Here is a 23,179-nt window from a genome sequence, read left to right on the forward strand (position 1 = left end):
ATTCTGTATTCCCCCATTATTGGCTTTGTCCAGGTTTTTTGTGCTAAGAGGTTGACAGCTATGGTGAGAAGTGGGAACTGAATTCACTAAATGATAGCCATTTAAGTTTCAGTCTTCCTATCTTTCAGGAAACTGCTGATTTCGCCTAGTGGTATGTTGCTCTGATTGTAGTGCACAGGGTCCTGGGTTCAAAACTTAACAGTGAAATGCATGGTGGTAACACAACATTTTATTCTAGCAATTTACCAGAATTATACAAGCAATGTTTAAAATGTGTCCCTGGTTTTTGGCCTTTTGCCCCCCCCCCCCGAAAAAAAAAAAAACAGAAATTGAAAATAAGTGTGAGAAGCCGTGCAAGACGCCTATGGCTTACACTACTGTCATTTATATATATATATATATATATATATATATATATATATATATATATATATATATATGGATTCACTTTATATCCTCGAAATACTGAAATGTCGAAATTCAGTATTTCAAAGCTATAAAGTTGAATCTTTAAAACATAGATACTCAAAACCGCAAAATTCAAAATCTCGCATACTGTACTACTGCACACACACACACACACACACACACACACACACACACACACACACACACACACACACCATCCTCCCCACACATAAACACAAGCTCTCTACTACATGAAGCAGGAGGGCAAGCCCCCTACTTAAATATTCTAACTCTGAGGTCACACTACACACAAACACACACAAAACACCACCACACAAGCTACATTCTGCTTGCACACACACACATCACAGCAACAAAACACACTAACACACACCACAGCCCCTACCCAAAACCCTTAACACACACACACTTACCTGAATCCGTAACCACAGCGGAACCTCAGAAGTGCGAAATTCAAAACATCTGGTATTCAAGGTTTTGAATTTCATGCTTCTGGGCTTTTACTCTTTTCAGGATTCCACTTGATGGGCTTGAAATACTGAATTTCAAAATTTCAGTTTTTTGAGCTTCTAAAGTGACTCCATAGATATATATATATATATATATATATATATATATATATATATATATATATATAGTGTGGGTGTGGGTGTGGAAGTAGACTTTCATGATGGAAATGTTCTGAATTGGGCAGTTTTGTCATTATTGGTTCATGCATTTTGTTTCATTAGCTACAGGAAAATGTTCAAACAATAAATTTAAAATGCGCTCTAACAAGTGTGCTGTATTATACAAGGAATATAATTCAATGAAGTCAGGAAGGTGTATCAAAGAACCCATGTATGTTTCTTGTTTTGTGTGCAAAGGGCCAATGATTTCAAAACAACCCAAAGGTAATCTTTATCCACCACTGGCCAGATGCATTTTCTTTGGATGTGGTGTGGGTTTCAATGTTGTTTCAATCAATGTGAGTTTCAAGGGCAGAGAAGTTTTAATGCCAAGTCTATTTTCATTGTACGGCAGTATTGCTTTGTTTAGCAGATGACTATTAGTGTTTGTGCATTGTGCTATAAAATGTAAAAATAAAATCCAAATAATCATTTTAGAAGTAAAGCACTATGCACACATTAGTGTTTATGGTAAATGGGGTGAAATAGCCAGTTAATGGAGAATTGGAATGGCTGCAGGGGGACTCTGGTGCCATATTTTGGTTGTCTATTTGTCGGTTTACATTTGAAAGTTGGTATCCCACAGTTCCACCGGAGTGGGCAGGGTTACATAATTATGTATGCAAATTTTATGTTAATCAGCGTACAGATTTGTACCTATTTGTCATGGGCCTTATCCAGATTTTTGATGTTTCCAGGTTGAGAGGTATGTTAATATCTTCTTATTGTGTTTTATAGTAGCAGTACAAAACATGCCTTTATCATCTGGATATGATCCCATAACTCCAGGTATATGTAAAGAATTCTTCCATAAAATAGCTACTCCCCTTTTTTCTGAATATGTTGTGAACTAGACACTATAGCATAACTTTTAGTATTAAGTCTGTTTATATCTTCTGCTAATTAAGTGTTTCCTGTAGAAGGATAACCTGAGAATAAAACAGCACAGCTTCAAATATCTAAGTTACCTCTCTTGCTTCCATTGTTTAATCCATTAACATTTATAAACGTACAGTTAATGAATGTCATTTGTCCTACTGCTCAGAAACATATACTTATTTCTCATAGATAATGATGCTCTATTTATAAAGAACTGCCTATTAATGCTCATACAAATAGTGACTTCTGAGAGAATATCAAGGAACAAAATCATTACATCTGTGGACACTTGTAAAAAGGCAATAAGTAAGACTGTCATAAAACAAGTACTTCTAAAACCCCTCCTACCCCACATGGAGTCTAACACTATGCTTGAATAGTCCAACCATCCAAGCAAACCAACTCATACAATATTCTGATAAACCACTCTACCACAAATATATATAACTCTAAAAAAAATATCTAAAAGTATAACTGTATACTATGTCTTTATTAATATAAATAAGTAGAACAGTTGTTTCATTTTTAGACCTATATGCTAAGAAATAGCATTTCCTAACCATATATATCAAATAAATTATTAAAGAACAATACAGACTATGATTTACTATTACAAAAATACATCCCCAGAATTTAGATTTCTTTGTAACGTTCGTTTTATCAATGTGCTATATACTTATATATTTTGCCATAAAAGCAAAAGTTGAAATATTATATTTGTATTTATTTGCATCAAATAATACTTTTGAACAATATACACTTTTTTCTGTTTCACTTATAAGCTTTCATGCTTCATATAACATGATATTAACTTTTCTTCCGCTATGCTAGCTTGTATAGATATGTATTACTACAGCGAAATTTGATGTAATGCACATTCAGAAGGTTCTGCCATTTATTTAAATTATCTTTCCAAAGCTGCCTGTCAAACCAGATCTCCAAGCTTGAACAGTTCTGTTCTTTCAGTGTGGGTGGGAATTTCAAGTTATTTCAGGCCTTTTACTGCAAAAGTTTCACATAATCTAGGGAAAGAAGAAAGCTTGAGCCTGAGAGAAAGAAGCTTTGTTTCTAAACCACACTGAAGCTCTTTGCATAAGTACAGCCCTCAAATAACAATAATTTTCATTACATTCAACACCAAGCTCAATCTTTCACTCATGTAGAGAGTTTTAAGGTTGTTTAATTTACTAAAACCTCTTTTTAACTAAACAACCATAAAAGACACTTCTTTAACAACTATATTCACCTCCCAACCCCACCTCACATTTCATTGTGCATAGCAAAAACAATATTTTATTATCTAAGACAGTATATTGGCCTTCCAGGCAGCCTTAGAATGAAATTATTAGTTTTAACAAAGCTTCCTTTTAAATATTACTCTAGCAAGTGTTTACTTTGTATAATTTTTATTCATTTTATATTAAAGTGATGGTGATGGTATTCTGTATAATACACTGTTTAAATAACAGATGGAAATTAACACTGTTGTTACTTTTCACAAAAGCATCAAGCAAAACAAGACAGTACTATGAATACGGATTGCGTACTATTGAGCGAAAGCTCAAACAACTGAAACCACATCAGCCGAACACACTTCAGTGAAAGTGCTTTTCACAGAAAAAGCACTTTTGCTAAAGTGTGTTAAAAAATCTAAAAAATAAAATAAAAAAAAACACAGAACTCACATTTACGCAGGGAGGCAAGCCCCCCTGCACCCCCCACACCCCCCTACTTTTATATTCTCACTCTGAGATCACACTACAGTGGGGAAAAGGGATATTCCCTTATTCCCACTGTGCTACGATCTCAACAACAGCCATCTCCCCACATGTTTACCTTTTACTTAACCACACTTTTGTGAAAGTGCTTTTTCCGTGAAAAGCACTTTTGCAAAAGTGGTCTCGGCCATTTCACTTTCGGTGAAACGGCCGTTCACTCAATAGTACGAATCCTAATAGCAGCTATATAAGATAAACAAATGTGAGTTCAACTATGTGTATGTTGCAGTCTTTTCTATTTCTTAAATAAAATATGCAGTAACTTCTAAGAATGCAATTTCATATATAAACCTGCAACTTATATTTTAATATAAACATTGAATATTTTTGTTAAAAAATGTATAACTTTTTGTTCCAGTTCACAAAATGATAATCTCAATTAAATGTAAAATAAATAAGTATAATGAAGATAAAAGAGTTAAATCACCTTTCATATGCAGTCTGCTTTCTTGTAGTCAAGTTTATGCTTATGTTGTAACTGAGGTATGTTATTATTTCTTGGTTTATTGCTAAAGGTTTATATAAAAATCAAACTGTGCTTGTTTACAAAAAGGAAAAAACAACAACATGCTTTAACATCATGTTGCTTTCCTTGTAAACAAGGATTGAAGAAAGGGAAAGGTAAAAAGGCAAAGTTCTTCATTGTCCCCTTATTTTTTTCTTTTACTCACTTATCTTGCTTCCATTTGAATCCATGTGCCTCTTTAAGCATATATTAGTTCAGTCCATTTTGCTCTGTTTGTTAAGTAATTTTATTTGTTTGTGGAAATGACAAAGCAGGATCAGGATCTTTGAAGAGTTTATCCCCAATTGTAAGGAAAATCTTTAGTCTGGCCAAGAACAATAAATGTACTTATATTTGCTTCTTTTTTAAGTTCTCTAATAAGTGGAAGGAATTGTTTTCTTTCTGCCATCATTGTTGTTGAGTAGTGATTGTCAAAATGCACAATATTTCCATCATATTTAAGTGGTGACTTAGCCCATGCAGTTTTAAGTACCAATTCTTTGTCTTGAGATGAAATAAATTTCACCACTATAGATCTCTTAGAAGAACCAGGTTTTGTAGCAGGTTTACATAGGGATCAATGTGGTCTCTCTATCCCAAAAGGGAGAGCTTCAGGAAGATTTAAAGTCTTAGGAAGCCTGGCAGTTAAAAAAAATCATATTGTTACCTAGTATCTTCAGGAAGTCCAATATACAAATATTATTTCTTTGAGATCTATTTTCAAGGTCATCTACTTTAGCTGGCAAGATTTTATTTTGCTGCAATAAAAACCCAATGTTGTTTTCTCCTTCATTTAGCCTTCCATCCATAGCATTAAGGGATCCTTTGACACCAGAGATCTGATTTTTCTGTACCTGAAGAGCCTCATTAATTTGTTCCATTTGTTTGGAACAATCTTTCTTAAAATTATCAATTTTATTGTCCAACCTGTCCATTTTTAATGATAATTCTTCAATATTAGACAAAAGTGACTGAAGCTCTTTCTTACATGAAGAATCCTGAAGTGCTGCCTTAGTGTAGCTCACGTTGCTGCCAAATACAGTAAAAGAAATAACTTTTATGCAGTCATTGACAGGAAAGCTATTAGATTTTCAACATTTTTCTTAAAATAATCCTTTATAACACCAAGGGCTATCAAACTTCACTAGTTTTAACTGTTTAGGATTATTCAAACAAAACATTTCGTGTCAGAAATATATCTTTTATAGCAAAGCAGTGAAGAAGTGCTGCCATTCTTGTCTCATGCTGGCCACACCCCCCCAGATGTCACGATTTTGAAGACATTCCCTAGTTTTCCACATTCATGCACCCAGATATCTATCATTTCCCTTCTGATTCAGAGACCTAACTTCCATTGAGTCTGTGGTTACTGTAAGTGAAGAATAGCTGCCAACAAGTCTGACACTGAGTTTTTTTTTCCTGGTTGCTCTTTGCACCAATCTTTGCATATTGATCCACTGGCAATTAGGTGTCAGAAATGTGGCCATTAAGTTCCTTTGCTGTACAGAGCATTAGCTTGCGTATCTAATGCCCAGTGCCCATTCCTAATGTAGTACCCAACCCCTCAGCTCTTTAAAAAAAAAAGAGGAGCTGGTTGGTACCAAATGGCTTCCTACAGCAGACACGTGCCCCCCTCAGCTCTTGCTAACACTTTGCACCCAGGGCAGCTGCTTTCTTCTCTCCATCCTTGCTATGCTGCTGCTGCTGCTTTAGCCTTGTCCTGGTGACTAATTAGGAGGGTAAGCCCAGCTATATTTTAGTGTGAAGTGTTGTTCCTCCATTTTGAGAGCCGTGGGACTGTGATAAATAAACTGCCTATTTACTTAACAGCAGCTGTATTTTTAACATTTTACTATATCAATTTTAAAAGAAAATCTGAACTCACCAGCAAGAATAATTAAAGCAGTAATTTAAGAAGTCTTTCAAGTTATCCAGATATTGGTTGACCAGGAACAAAACGCAGTCAACTCATTTTCCATGCCTTCTCTCCAAGCTATATGGTCTGCTTTGTTTTATGTGTCATCCATGGGGAGGGTATATATTTTACTTGGCATTTATCCAGTAGTGCAGTGGAGTTAGGTATGTTTAGAACAGTTACACTGAAATATTTTACAACTTCATCTAGTAGTACGAATGTAAGTGAACTCCAATGGGAATATCTTATGTACTGATTTAAATGTATCATGGTTGAATTTTTTTTTTACGGTTATGCACCTCCAGACATAATTTAGGTTGTTGTAGTATGTTCACTTGTCATTTTTGTTGTATGTTTTTACCTGATTTCTTAGATGTCTGTATGCTTTTATTTGTTTTGGTGTTTTGTCCAGTTGCCTTATTTTCCAAGCCTTGTCTCCAAGATGCATGGGCTACCTTTTTTAGTGTCATTCATGGGGTGGATATATATTTTATTTGGCATTTATCCAGTAGTGCAGTGGAGTTAGGTATATTTAGAACAGTTACACTGAGATATTTTACAGCTTCATTTACAAGTAGGAATTCAACTGGACTCCAATGGGAATGTCTGAATACTGATTTAAATGTATCATTGTTGACATTTTTAGGGTCATGCACCCAGCCATGAGACACTTCTGAGCACTTTAGTGCTATCCCAGATGATGAAGATTGTGCAATAATCAGATACTGCATTTGTTATTATTATAATACATATCATACAGTTAGAGTTGATCATAAGAAGCCAGTCTAATTTGTTTTCTCTTCCCAATGCTTTAGCTGATGTAGTTAATGTGTGATGAGCTGTATTAAACTATGTAGGTTAATGTTTAGATGATGCTGATTTGTATGTCTAGCTTTTTTTAGGCCAATCAATAATAATGTCTCCTAATATAGCAGTATATTGCTTTAAAGCTCTGGTGAGCCAGGAAAGAATAAACTTTATGCTGATCTGTGTGCTATCTGACCTGGAAGTTATAAATATTGCAAGTGTATGAACCATTTTATGGGTTTGTAGCTTAAAAGCCATAAGTAAAAGTTCTGCTTTGTCAAACTTCAGTAATGTTGGGGAATATTTTCTTAATTATGGGTGGATGGAATATACTACATTCTCTTTTATTAAAGTGGTTCAGTACAGTTGATTTTCATTTATGTGGGAACAACACTTTTATGCATTTATATTTTATATTTTAGTTTTTGAAGGTATGCTGTATTACTGTTTTGCAAATTAAATGAATGGGAAATGTATTATTTTTTACGTTATATTACTCTGTTTTTGTTTTTGAAATTTCTTTATTTTATTGTGATGTTTTATCATTGTGTTATCTTGTTAATGTTTGTTTGCTTTTGTTTTTAATTTGTATTGCATTTTGCCATTTTAGTCTATGGGGTTTGCTTTCACGGGAATTGTAAAGCCAACAGGAAAGTGGATGCAGCTTTTACTTTTTTTAAGATAATGTAATCAACCAATAGATATTTCTGGGATAACATAACCTGCCTATAGATGTTTTTTTTAACATAAATTTATACTTTGCACTAGTTATGGGATTTTTATTTCATCCACCTTTTTGAATATGTATAACAGCCCATGTAGAAATGTGAAACATAGTGAAGCATGCAATATATTCTAGACATGTGCAGCAAGGTATTTGTTGCATGTGCCATGCCCTACAACATGGCACTGCACAAACAAACAAAGAAGAAGACGAACATCATAGCAGGACTGGCCATACCAGTTGTGGCAGCAGTAGAAGGCAGGGTGGGGATTCTATGCAGAAACATGCAGCACCATAGCCATTGTAAAGTCAGGCAAAATAAACTGCAGTACTGACATATAGGTGGCACCTGGTTCACAACTATGAGCTAAAACACAAAAAACAAAGAATACAATGATGTATGCATCGTTACACCAAGGCTATGCAGGGCAATGCAAGAAATGGCCGCACTGTGCACCAGACATCACCATACTCACACTGGTAAAGGGCTTAGCAGGGTACAGTCATCACTTGTATAAGTGAAGGAGACACAGTGCTACAGTAACAGGTGACTAGAGGGTACACTGTAGCAACACACTCTGTGAGGTTGTGGGGAGTCAGGAATCAAATCTTCCACTGGTAGGATTGTGCTGCCACAATGTGACTGTTGCTGATATCAATCGTACTGGCTTGTGGTGTTAGGTTGATGAGCAGTGCTGCCTGTCAGCTGGATGACACCGACAACTTTGCCACTTGCATGTAGCCATCATCAACAGCCACAGGTATCTGCTAATGTCAGCTCTATGTTGTTCTGTTGTGCTGGACTTCAGCTAGAGGAAGCTGTAAAAGTATGAACATACAGGACAGCATTGTCAAAGCACACATATATGTCTCCATAAGTCCACTCGGCATGCATAGTACTGCATATGAGAATACAGCTACAGCATCTGTCACTGGATGTACCTTACACTGCAGGTTGTTGCAGTTGCAGACCTGAGTTGTTTGAAATGACAGATATGCAGGTAGGTCTTGGTCATACACTCACATTTAACATTCAGTGGCGTGCCTGGTAATCATTTGAAATCTCAAGACCCGCTTTGCCTATTCCTGAGATATGGAGACTGAACAACCAAAAATATGGACTTAAATATACTGTCTAAGATTGCCATTTCTCAGAATATTCCCCTTTCTTTGAAGTGCCTGCCACATCATGGGGTTCAGGGAGCTTGTTCCCCTGCAAAAAAAAAACAAGTGTAAAGGAGAAGAGCAATTTTTTAATATTCACTCTTATCTTGCATTTTTGGTCTTTTTTTCAGCATCTCTGGACTTTGTATCAAGATTTTAATAGAGCAATGGTGTGTGCTACATTGTACTGTAACTGACATTATTAATGCTACATTGTACTGTAATTGACATTTCTAACCTTGTATGCTACAGTGTACTGTAACTGACATAGCTAATCTTGTGTGCTACAGTGTACTGTTACTAACATTACTAACCTTGTGTGTAACAGTGTGCTGTAGTTGACATTACTAACCTTGTGTGCTACTTTCTACTGTAACTGACATTACTAAACTTGTATGCTACAGTGTACTGCAACTGACATTACTAACCTTGTGTGCTACACTCTACTGTAACTGACATTACTAACCTTGTGTGCTACACTGTACAGTAACTGAAATTACTGACACTACAGTGTACTGTAACTGACATTACTAACCTTGTGGGCTACAGTGTTCTTAAATGACATTACTAAACGTGTATGCTACAGTGTACTGTAACTGACATTAATAACCTTATGTGCTACACTCTACTGCAACTGACATTACTAACCTTGTGTGCTACAATGTACAGTAAAAGACATTACTGACACTACAGTGTACTGTAACTGACTACTAACCTTGTGTGCCACAGTGTACAGTAATTGACATTATGAATGCTAAAGTGTACTGTTACTGATATTACTAACCTTGTGTGCTACAGGTGTACTGTAACTGACATTACTAACCTTGTATGCTATACCATACTGTAACTGATATTAGTAATGCTACAGTGTACTGTAACTGATATTACTATCCTTGTGTGCCACAGTGTACTGTAATTGAGATTATGAATGCTACAGTGTACTGTTACTGACATTACTAACCTTGTGTGCTACAGTGTAGTGTAACTGACATTACTAACCTTGTTGACATTACTAACCTTGTGTGCTACAGTGTTCTGTAACTGACATTACTAACCTTGAATGCTACAGTGTACTGTAGCCAACATCACTAACCTTGTGTGCTACAGGGTACTGTAACTGATATTACTAACCTTGTGTTACACTTACTGACCTGCAGATGCTTTGTGGCAGCCCACCGCAGATCCAAGCCACTTCCCCAGTATGAAGGGCCACTCTCCCCTAGCCAGTGAGTGTGATACCAGAAACTCCTCCTCCTCAGTAATACACTGGTTTGTTGATGGTCCACCCCCTGCTGGGGAGCCCATCTGCCACAATATCCCATGTATTTTCCTTTGCATGGAGTATGGTATCATTAAACTTTCATTGCACCTATTCAGAGATGTATTGTGGTCACACAACATTCACATCCTCCACTTGTCCTTGCCAAATCTGGTCCCACTAATGCTCTTCTGTGACTCATTTTCCCAAAAGATACATGACAAGAGTGGGTCTGCCCTGCAGTAGCACTTTATTCTCCTGGCTAGTGAACTTCTCAAGATGCTGCTTCCCTCAGGTGTCCATACTAATACCTGTAAACCTGAGGACAAAACATACAATTCAGTCAGTGACTGAGTAATGCTATACTGTGGGATGCACATCAGTATGCCTCCAACCCCCCATGCATTTTAATTTTGTTAATTGCTACTGTTACTGTTACTACTCTTCACAGCCTCACCCCCCATTTCTCAACATATAGCCCTGCAAACCCATGCCCCTTGTGACATGCAATCCCTATCAGGATACATGCATGGCACAGTATCATCTGCCTATGGCTGTGGGAGTACAAACTTTGAATGTAAGAAAGTGTAGGGATTACATGTCACAAGGGGCATGAGTTTGCAGGGCCTCCAAAATGTCCTATTTCATCACAAGCAAAATTTAAATCCCTAGATCGAGTGAGTATGATGTTATCCATTTTGCAGATATGCAAAAGGTCCACCAAGGTGGGATCCAGGGATGCTTTGTTGTATGTCAGGGAGGCTAACTTGCCAAAGGGTACTGTTATGCATTTCTTGGCACCGAGTTTTAAATTGTGGCTTTAACACCAGTCATTTCTTTGTGCTAGTCTTTTCTGCAGGATGTTAGTGTCTTGGGGGGGATTCTGTGATCTTTCCCAGTTTGTAATTAATATTGGTCAGCCAGAGGCCCTGAACATTGGCCTTGACTTCTGAGAAGTGGATGCCAAAAAGGAGAGGGCCCAGCAGAGAGTTCTGAGGGATTCCACTAGGGACGAGCTTATTTGTAGAGGTGATCTTCCTTATTCTAATTTCCTGGGTCCAGTCTGAGAACCAGCTGGATATCTACTACATACCACAGGGGATTATGCCTGTATCCTTGAGTTTGTTTACAATGCCCAAGTGCAGTATTGCATCAAATGCCTTAGCCAGGTCAGTGTGTACCATTTTGCTCTCATCCCTTGTCTTGGTGACCTTCTCAAAGAAGTCCACCAGGTTGAGTAAGAATAATCTGCCCTTGACTAAACTAAACTACTATTTGAATGTTCTTCTGTGTCTTTATTAATCATTTCCATGGCAATTCTTTCTATGGCTGTACACGTGAGAAAAGAGAGATGAAAAGATCTATAGCTCTTAGAGTCCATTGATGGCTTGCCCTTGTGCAGAGGGATGATCATTGCAGTTCTTCATTTTCATGGTGCAAAGTTTGTCTGGAGGCTATGGTTAAACAGTGATTCCAGTGGTCCCAATAGCTCAAGTTCATAGTAGGCTAACTCCCCTTGTAAGCCATTTCAAGCCTAGCCAATTACCCCATGCGAGAATCAAACCCTGCACCTTGTGTTTATAAGGTAAACACCTTAATCATTATGTCAACCTCCCATCCTCTTCCTGAATAATATGTGTGGACAACCATTTGCATGTCACTGGTGGCTGCAAATATATAAAAGAATAAAAGGTGCAGGAACATGAATTGTCTGGCTAAAAAGGCCTCAGCTGAGACAAGATTATACAATAGCGCTTATATAGATTCCTCTCTCTATTAAAGCGTGACTGACAATATAAATGAACATTTAATTCATGAATTAATTTCTCTAAAAAAGCAATGCAAAACCACTTATGAGATATAACAGCAGCTCTTAGAAAATACACTGTCAGCCTGTTGCTAGAATAAACTTAGCATGTAATTCTGTTAGCTACAGGTCAGCAGAATGAAACAAAGAGTCACACACAGTGACACACACACTGATATGCTATAGCAGCAGTGAATGTTCTGTTAGGAAAATCTCATAAGCACATATTGATCTATAATCTTCTGTCAGAAACATTCTTAAACATGGAAAAAGAATAAAAAATAAAAAAAATAAATACCAAGTGAAATGTACATACATATCTATATTGTTTTACTTTTATATGCTGCTTAAAGAATGAAAGATAAGAAAATATGTTGTGCAATGTACATGTGTGCTGTGCTGTTTAAGATACATGACAGTTTCTACAAATCTGATTACATAAAGCTTTATATTAGCTGTTGTATTACTTTTGAATGCTACAAATTCTCATTAATTCTTAGTCGAATAGTACAGCCACATATATATAAAATGAAGCTGTAGTAACAATAGATCATCTTTTATCACCAAAGAACATAAATAAGATGATACCATATGAAAACTGAACATGAAATGCTTGTGTTTGCACCCTGTGCGAAAATAAAATGACTTGGCAGCATTTCTGAAGCTAGTTGTATGACCAGAATAAGAAACAATGTAGTAATACACTTCTCCCATTCAAGGGAAAAAGATACATTCTATTTGTGCATGTCAGCATTTATGTAAATAAGAAATCAGGACTGTACCCTCTGAAATCATATAAAAACACTGTGTTCAGACTCATTCTTGGTCAGTCTTCTAACAGTTACTAAACCATACTGACCCAAATATGATGCTTTGCTTGTTATTCTGCCTGTTTTTTTCCTTCTTCACCTGTTATTTTTCTTCATAGATTCAGTGTGTCTACAATGGCCCATTAATGCAGTGTTTTTGACCTTAGAGAGTACCTCTTGGACATGCCCCTAGTGATAGTTTGGGGGTGGTTGTGTTATGGTACTTCCTGAGGAATACCATCAGCCAGGGAAGGGGCTGAACTTGATGGCAAACCGATTTGCTATATCTTTCACCTCCATGTAGGTGGCTGTATTTACAATCTGTTCTGCATATAGAGCTGTGTGTTGTCTTTGAGGTTTCAGACATAGCTACAATAGGTCTTGTGGTTGTCCTTTGCATGGGAGGTTATATTTACCTCAAATTTGGTTTTAGTATACCTAGTTTGCCCTCTTACTTGTTTGTTTAGAATGATGAGTGTTTTTATCATGCTGAACATAGTACTTCCTAATCTTGGCTATGTCATTTTTTTCTTTTGTTGTACAACCTGTTTTATGTTTGGAATCCAGCATGGTGGTTTGCTTTTTGAGTTAGTTCTGGATTTATTTATGATAGGCACAGCTGTTGCTGTGCTTTTATTGACATGATGGTACAGGATTTCTGTGAACAACAGACAGCTGTGTGCTCAGGGTTTGGGGGGGGTGGGGCTTGACATTTTTTAGTTCCTAAATGTTATAGAGATGGCCTAGGTCACAGTATTGATATTTATTATGAAGGTGACAGCTTTGTAGTCCGACCTTACCAAAGAGGATACTACGCTGGGGTGGGGAGGGGGTATAGCATTCTCCCATATTTGTGAGTACCAGGTTGAATATGTTTGCAGCTTTGCAGCCCTATTGGGCATATGGCCTATCTGGTCCAAGATGTTTGTGTTTACAAAGTCAAAGAATCTCTGGGCATATAAGTTTTGTGTCACATAAGTATCCCAGTTTATAGTGGGGTAGTTTATATTGCTCAGGAATGTAGTACTGGGTTGAATGAGAGTGGCTCCAGTAAGTCCAAGTATGAGTTATGGTTTTTTTGGGTCACAGAGGGTGAGCTGCAAGGATATGAAATGAAGCTTTGTCAATGGAAATCTGGACACGGAAAAGCTTAAGCATGTCATCCTGTTTGACTAGCCTTGAGGTGAGTTTGTTGTTGATATAGATTGAGGCTCCTCCACATTTGATCCCTGCCTATGCAGCAGCTAGTCTGAATGTGTGGAAAGCATTGTAACCCTGCACTGCCAGGGTGATCTCCACTGCATTAAATCTTATCTCAGTAACTGCACTGATGTCCAGATTCTGCAGGGCAAGGACAGCCTGAAGGAAGTGCAGTTTCTTGTTTAGACTCCTGGTATTGAGCTGTTAACACCTCATGTTAACAGAACATATTTGGAATGGTGATTATGCTAATGAAGCAAGACAGTGCCAATGCCTATGAATCATTACCAGTTCACAATGTGCAACATATACAGCTCAGTCTGATCCATGCACATCGTGATAAACATGAAGCATATGATCTTCATGCTCATACATATGTCATGTGTATGTTTATAACACAATGGTGTGGCACTATGGAACATTGACATGTTTCATAAACATGCATGCACATGGGTTTACCATATTGTTACTCAAATGGACCTACTGAGTTGTTATGGCTGCCTCTGCAAGGCTGCTGTGTGGCAGGTCAGAGACAGTAGGACTCTCCTGTTATTCCTGCACAGAGAATTCAAAGAACACTTGTTGGACTATTATGACAGGCCTTTCAAGAAGGCAAACACATGGTATGAACTGGGACAAGTGATGAGCGATGCCACTGGCATTACACATGCTGTAAAGCAATGCTGCCATTTATATGATGGCCTGAGGTGGTACCACTTAGACCTGAATTGACAGTGGGTGTCAACATTTCAGAAAACTGAGCCAGAGATCACTGTAAATATTTATTTTATGTACTATGCCACTATGTTGTACCTTGTATAGTGACTGTGGTGCTATGTTGTTGTATGTACAGAATTCTATGTGTGTGCTTAACAGTATGCGCAGCTGTACAGCAGAATCCAGTAAAACATGGATGGTTGGGTATTACAAAAAGCAAAAGCACCTCATCCAGCAGTGAGGTATATATGCCACGTATGTGCCGGTCTGATTTGCAGCTGTATTTCTGGCATATGTGTACGTGTGATAACACATGTGCCGGTCTGATTTGCAGCTGTATTTCTGGCATACGTGTACGTGTGGTCATTTCTTCCCATTCTGTCATGTTGATGCATATCTATTTGTGGAAGACAAGCGGAGATGGCCAAGTGTATACTGGTCACTACCAGCTGCTGCCTCTGGTGCTAAGTTGATAGTGTCCACCAGGAATGCCTCTTAGCAAGATTACAATGGCTGACCTACATGTGTCACTGGTGCCCTCTGTTTCTGCATCTCAGGAGTGGTAGCAAAGGTTCCTCTCCTGAAGGTGGAAGGAAGGAGTCTCTAGTGGTCTCCAGAGGTCTCCCAGTATCAGTTGCAGATGTTGGTTGCTGCCAAGGCACACTGGCAAATAAGTGCCTACCCTTGGCACCATGAAGTGCTCTGTAGTGTGACTGGTGGTGTCATGTGGCAGACAGGTGACACCTATCAACCTTCAACAAAAACAATTGACCCATGACATCAGCCACCTAAGATCAAACCCTCAGAGATCAGCAAGGGGGTCACCATACAAAAATCACTAGATGAAGGGACGAGGAAAGAGGAAGACACAAGGACTGGATGTGAAGGTAAAATTTATACATATGGAGAGTACAGCATTTATAATTATACAACCAATCCCATCACAAAAATGACATTTTCACTGTTTTAAAGGGTTTTAAGTTTGTTCCAACTAGGAAAATAGATATTGCAGATTCCCTGTTAGATGTGAAACTTTTTACAAGAAAACCTAAACTCAGTGTTTTCTTTCATGATAAAAACACTGAGGAACCCATGGAAAAAATGTTGGGGGAAGGTTATTGAGAAAACATAGCACCTTCACCCCCCTTTACACCCTACAATTCATGTTTTTGAAAGGTTAGTAATGGAGAACATCTATAGAATGTGTACCAACAAAAACACATCTTATACAACCTCACTAGAGAAGAGAAACATCTACTGGACAAATTCAATGATAAAACTGTGGATATCATGCAGCCTGACAAAGGGGGTGGTATGGTTTTGTATGATACACAAGATTATTCCAACACATTGTTAGACAGTATTGAAACCTATACCCCCGTATCTAAAAAACAAATCAATATAGCATATCGAAGGATTGATTAATACTTAGAAAAGTACATAGTAAATCAATTTATTGATGCTGAAACCTATATTTTTCTATTAAATTTGAATCCAATCATACCAATGATTTTCAGTATTCCAGAAATTCATAAAGATGTCCTCAGACCCCCAATCAGACCCATTGTCTCAGCACAAGGATCAAAGACATACCTACTAGCAGTTTTGATTGATGGGTGGGTAATACATATTTAGATAAACTACCACATCTTATAAAGGAGTTCTGGGGCTTCTTGGGCCATTTTAAAAATAACATCTGAAAGGAAATCTAATATTTTTGACCATCAATTTGATAGACTTTTTATGGTCATTCTGAAGAAAGAGGTCTTAGAATATTTTCATGACAGTTTAATTCATTCTAATGATAAAATCAACTTCATTATGGAATTAATGTCTCTTGTGTTAGATCACAATTACATTTATTTTGAGGGGGAATTTCTTCAACAAATTAGGGGTGTAAAAATAGAAGCATCCTGCACCCCTGCTTTTGCAAATATGGTGTTGTTAGGTTAAGAAAACCAGTTTGTATTCCATTTTTAAGTTTTCTAATCAACTCAAATTATACCTAAGATTTTTAGATATGTTTATTTTATAGGATGGAGACATTGAAGAGATTCTTTCATTTGTGAAATATTTGAACAAGACCACAGAATTTTTGAAGTTTGCATACACTTGGAGCAGAGAGATTATTAATTATTTGGACACTCTCATTTCCCAGACACAAACAGGATTTAAATCTAATGTTTATAGGAAGAAGACCTTTTGTAATTCCTATTTACATTACACCAGTTGTCACCTTTTTGTTTCAGAAGAAGAGCTTAGTGAAAGTACAGGCCATTATCCTGGTACACATTATATCTCTACAGGAGGATGTGTGTGAGGAATTAGTTAAGTTGACGGAAATGTTTTTGGTGAGAGGGTACTCTAGTCACTTTGTAGATAGTTTGCTTTTAGAAATATACAAGGAGTGGGGGAGTAAATATAACCTCCCTTTAGAAATATGGTTAACAAAACCTCAAACTTATAAAAGAAATAGAAAATATGAAAAGGCACTTATAGTGGAACATAATCCATTTTCCAAAGATATTATTTATTTAACATTTGTTTACTGGGAAAGTCTGACTTGGAACGAGCCAATTTTTAGCAGAGGCCTAGGGAGAAATGCATGTCTTTGTAATGTGGGAGGAAATCAGAGTACCTGAAGAAAACCCATAGAAATGCAAGGAAGACATGCAGCCATCACACAGAAGACACTCCAGCCAAGAATCGAACTGGGGAACCTCTTGCTGTGATATGACAATGCTACCACTGCTCCATCCAATTAAAGAGAATATCAAAGAGAAACTGGAGCATTTTTAGAACAAATTCAGATTTATTCAACATTGTGGGGCCAGAACCTATGTTCATATCCAAAACAGCACCAAATTTTAAAAGGTTAATGGAAAACAACGATTTGATTTTCCATTAACAACTAAGGGTACTACAAGACAGTGTACATACATTACCAAGGATCAAACCTTGGTGCACAAGAATATTTTAAAAACTAAAATAACATTCCAGGATGGGAACTGCACCACCCAAATAGTGGTTTATCTGGTAATATGCACTGGATGCATGGCATTTTATAATGGCAAAACAAAGCGTGCACTCAGGACATGCATTTATAAACATACTTATGATATTGCCAACAGAAATGAAAACAGTGCTTTGTATAGACATTCTATAGAGTGAAATAGTTTTAAGAAATTCTCCTTTGGAATCTTGGAGGAGGGATTGAAAAGCGTGTTTAAAGTTACTTGAAATTAATTGGCAGCTTAGACTGGGAGCTACCTTTCCCCCCTGGGTTAGATTAACATGTATCAACTGCACCTGTTTTAAACTTAAAGGCCAATAAATTGTAATTTTAATTTTTATTGTTGTTTATGGTATTTTGGTACTTGTTAACATTTTGGCTAGAAATAATAAAAAAGAAAAATATGTTGCCAAGAAGGCTAATTGAAATTAATGGTTGTGGATTCATTTTTTTAATTCTGTTGCGTTAAGAAAGAAACAATTTCAATTATTTATTAATTAATCAATGAAACTGTTTTTAGTATTAGTATATAATGTTCTTGTTACAAGATTATTTTATTATGATGAAGTGTCTTTTATGGGACAACAGTGCTCAATATTCTATTAAAACAGTTTTTTAACCATTGTTGGACCCTTGGTCTCAATTTCTTGGTTCTAAATCTAAAAACTTCTTATTTCTCTGCTGAGGAAGGTTTAGTTCCTTTAACTGCAATTTTGATGTACCATTTGTTTTGTGAAGGAATAGGAGGTCAAATAAGGTTGGATCTTTCATAGCTCATGAGTACAAGAGACTGAGTACAGAGACAAGGCTGCCTGTCTGTCTTGATAACTAAGATTTCTGAGGCCTCTAATCTTTTTTGGTTAAAAGCTTCTAAAATCTCTCAGGTTGAGTATTATATTTAGACAAACATATGTCAAAAGGTGCATTATATTTAATAATACTTATGATTAAATATAAGTAAAGGAGTTAAGACTTCTTTGGATCTGATGGAGATGTCTTTGGAAATTAGATGAATTAAACAGAAGGCTTTCCAAGCAACTGTGGAACCATGATGGTCAAACAATAAGGAATTATCAGTAAGAGTGCCTAGGTCCCTACCAACAATTTCTGATTGAAGGTGTTTGTCACCTACGTGGTATGTAAAAATGTTTGTTTACCCAAATGAACTATGCTACATTTCTTCACATTTAATTTGAAAGCATTGTCTTTGCATCAATTGTTAACATGGTCTAACCCATGTTGGAGCAAATGTGACTCAGTGGAAGATAGAATATCAGCACCCAGTTTACAGTCACCAGCAAACTTAGGTAACCATAGGCCAGGAGTGTTGGTCTGAAGGTCTGAGAAACAGATGCCATATAGGAGAGGACCCAACACTGAGCCCAGAAATAGCACCTGTGACCCCAACCACATGGGTCCTGCCAATAATGCCTGTATAGGGAATAGTGTTAAAGGGCATAGACAGGTCTAGAAATGCTGTCTGTACTGCATAACTGCTATCCACTGTTTTGGTTATTTTTCAAAAGAAATTAATGAGGTTAAAGAGGTAGGACCTTCCTTTCACAAAGCTGAATTGTTGAGGGTCCAAGGTCTGAGATAATACACTCCATAGCTTTACATCTGAGGCTAGCGAGACTAACACATCAATATTTACCAAGATGCATGGTTGGGTCACCCCTCACCAGTTGTCAACCATCTGTATGTATGGGTCCATCCACTGCTTCCTTCATTTTGTGTGCATACTGCCCTGTTTGACTGTCTGCCTGTCTGTATCTATGTTCTGTGCTGTACTGTCTGACTTTGCTACTTGTACTTCTAACTCTGCCTGCCTTACCTCTGATGTCCACCACATAGACCATTTGCACTGTTGTAGCACTGCTGTTGCCATACAGCACTGTTTATCCCATTACAGATGAGACACTGTTTAATTATGTGGTCCCTTACTCAATAAGAAGGCACTATTCCTTTCTGGCTGCACATCCAATTAGCTCTAAGGCACAATTATGCAATGACCTTCTCTGATATTAGCATTGCACAGGCACACAGCACTTGTTTATGAATCCCAGGTTATTACTACTTTATTTTATAAAGGTTATTACTTTGGGCAGCACAGAGGTGCAGCGGTTGCAATGTCACCTCAGAGCAAGAGGTTCTCTGGTTCAATTCTCAGCTGGGGTGTCTTCTGTGTGGAGTCTGCATGTCCTCCTTGCATTCGTGTGGGTTTCCTCTGGGTGCTCTGGTTTCCTCCCACATTACAAAGACATGCGTCTGGAGCGTTTCTCCCTGGGCCTCTGCTGACAACTGGCTTTGTTCCAAGTCAGACTTTCCCAGTAAACAAATGTTAAAAAAATAAATATTACTATACCCCTGATCCATTTATTTTTCAGACTAATAAAACATCTGTAATCATTAACTAATAATGCAGTTATATAGAAAAGGAAATGCTTAACTCTTGGTCTATCTTTTTTTATAAAAGTGAAATAAAATAGAAGCAAAAAGGCATTGTTTTGAGCTAAACTCATTCATTCACTGTATTTTTTTTCTTTTGCTAACACTGTTTGCTCTGACTAGGCTACGCTGTGTCCGGGCTGGGTTCAATGTGTTACATTTGTTATCTAGTTAAGTAACAGATGGTGCCATAATGCAGGCAGTCACATTATTTGAAAGCCATCTAATTCATTTCCTCCTGTTTTTAAATCAGGATATAAGTACCAAACTGCCACATTGACAGACATGCTGTCTTTTGGCATGAGTGAATAAGAAAACATGGTGATTTTAAAAAGACAAGCAAAAAAATGTGTTACAGTAAATCATGACTATATACCCTTACTCACTTAAAAATACTTTCCTCCCAACATAAATAGGATATTTTAGTCATAAGTGTTACATGTTAAGTAGAACCTCAGTAAATTCTGTTCTGAAAAGTTTTTTTTTTTTTTTTTGGCTCTGTAATGCTGTTTGCCTTAGTTCTTCAGAAAAGTCAGTTAAAGTGAAGGGAAACTGATTATGTCATCTTCTGGTTTCATTCCCAATATTCGTTGTCAGCAAACAAGGTTCTGCCATTTCTCTAAAATTTAACTGCAGATGTGACAATTATTGAAGGCAAAGGAAAGGCAGTCACCTTTTTAAATAAACTTATTCCATAAAAATACACATATTCAGATTCAGCTGCAAAAATGACAAATGGGTTTGGTATGGTTTATTGTTTTTAAGTTAACAGCTCACATCATCTGTGAAGCTGTTCTGCTAGGACATTTTATTGCTTCCAATATTACAATGTTAGTTACTTTATTGCTGCTTGCTCAATGAGTTGCAGATACTTTTAAAATTGTTCCTACTTGGTTAAACTCATACCGCTGCATGGCATTTAAGCAGTTAGCTCAAGTAATAGCCTTCAGGGTAAGAACTGCTGGATACCAGTAAAACATCATGTATCAATCAGTCCACATTTACACGTAAAATAACTCATTTCAAATGCCAGCATAAACAGGTCACCAAAGATGAATGCCAGGGAAGGTTGCAAATCATGTAGCAATTTGACTCTAGATCCAGCCAACAGCCACCCTGGAAAATTACATTCATATCAAAACAGGCAGGTGTAGTAAAATATGTGATATTTATTACAAGATTGTTTTCAGGTTTTGTTCCTTTTTCAGATATTGTCACTCTTTTTTTACAAAACACCAAGAAGGGACTAATATTATCTATCAGAAGCAAGTCAAATAAACATTTTTGTTAGTCTATTAATCATGGGAACTACAACAATTTTACTCTTTGTTTAAGTGTTAACCTGTATACATGTGAATGGAACCTGGTTTGCCAGCACACAAGGGTCATGCACAGCTGTCTCTCATCTTTAAATAAGTCCTGCAGCAGTTCTGTTAACTGAAGCACAGTAAATCCAGTGTGAACTGAATGTCCCCCTTACACATATCTCATCAGATGCATTACTGAATATAATACACTTTTTGGCATGCATTTGGCAACATGACAGACCTCGGAGATTTATAATTAAAAAGATCAGTGGCCTCATAAATCTTAGCTATCAGGACAGACTGGCACCCCTATCTTTGTACCCTGTCTCTTAAAGACTCCTTCATGGAGATCCATGCCTAGTCTTTCAAAAAATGAAAAAAATACATTCTTTGATCTCCCATTTTTTTGCAGAACAATTGGTATCCTAAACACCAGATTAAAGGAACTACAACTTCATCAACAAATAAATAAAGCTATGTTCACAATAGACTCATATCCCAAGGTATGCCTCACCTGTGGAATTAACTTCCACTACATGGCAAGCAGAGTAGCACCCACGCCAGCATCAGGGTGAACCTAGATAATTGGATGGACAGCCTTAAATTCTCCTCTGGTCTACCTTATTTTTATATCCTTTGAGGCTGGAGGAAACTACTGAATATTTATTTATTTATTTTGTGTGTGTGTGTGTGTGTGTGTGTGTGTGTGTGTGTGTGTGTGTGTGTGTGTGTGTGTGTGTGTGTGTGTTATTTGCTAATTTTGTAATGGTTGCAAGACTTATTGTCTAGTACTATCCTATGAACCTATGAATCGAAGAAACTATGCCATCAGGATGCTGCAGTTAATCTGTTTTCAGAACAATTAGACAATCCCACAATCTGTGAAGCATGACAGCCCTTTTGAAGCTCCACTAATTGCAACACAGAAATCAGTATAACAATTATTTAGCAGGTCACTGCTGAAAAGCAATAAAACTAATGTACAGATTGGAATGAAGTGAAATAAGGCAACAAACAAACAGAAGCCTCCCCATCCACTAATTATTCTCTAGAGACCCATTTCATGAGTCTTGGCTAGATACAGGGAGAAGTCAGCAAGAACCCCATCTCACAAGTCTGGGATAAATACAGGGAGAAGTTAGCTAGTACCCCATCTTATGAGTCTGGGCTAGATGAAGGGACAAAAGGGACAAGTCAGCTAGTATCCCATCTCATGAGTTTGGGCTAGATGCAGGAAGAAGTCAGCTAGAATCCCCACCTCACAAGTCTGGGCTAGATGCAGGAAGAAGTCAGCTAGAACCCCCACCTCACAAGTCTGGGCTAAATGCAGGGAGAAGTCAGCTAGAACCTCATCTCACTAGTATGGGTTAGATGCAGAGAGAAGTCAGCTAGTACCCCATCTCATGAGTTTGGGCTAGATGCAGGAAGAAGTCAGCTAGAACCCCCACCTCACAAGTCTGAGCTAAATACAGGGAGAAGTCAGCTAGAACCTCATCTCACTAGTATGGGTTAGATGCAGAGAGAAGTCAGCTAGTAGCCCCTCTCACTAGTCTGGGCTAGATACAGAGAGAAGTCAGCTAGTACCCCATTTCATGAGTCTGGGCTAGATGCAGGGAGAAGTCAGTCAGCATTCTGTCCACCCTCCCATTCACCCTTGCCTGAGACAGTGAAGGTACAGCCAACACAAGGACATTATCTAGGTGGCCAATGTGGACTTCCAAATACCAGTCCATCAACTTCTCTACCATCTC

The 23,179-nt window shown here is 37.4% G+C and overlaps 1 protein-coding gene across 1 annotated transcript in view; it reads right to left on the reverse strand.

The window, feature by feature from the left end:
• Window positions 1-23,179, reverse strand: part of PODN (podocan) — an 829,411-nt gene that overhangs the window by 52,480 nt on the left and 753,752 nt on the right. The window lies entirely within an intron of this gene.

This window comes from Protopterus annectens, chromosome 10.part0 (assembly GCF_019279795.1).
Source record: "Protopterus annectens isolate FY-2018-M chromosome 10.part0, PAN1.0, whole genome shotgun sequence".
In the NCBI taxonomy this organism is placed as follows: domain Eukaryota; kingdom Metazoa; phylum Chordata; order Ceratodontiformes; family Protopteridae; genus Protopterus; species Protopterus annectens.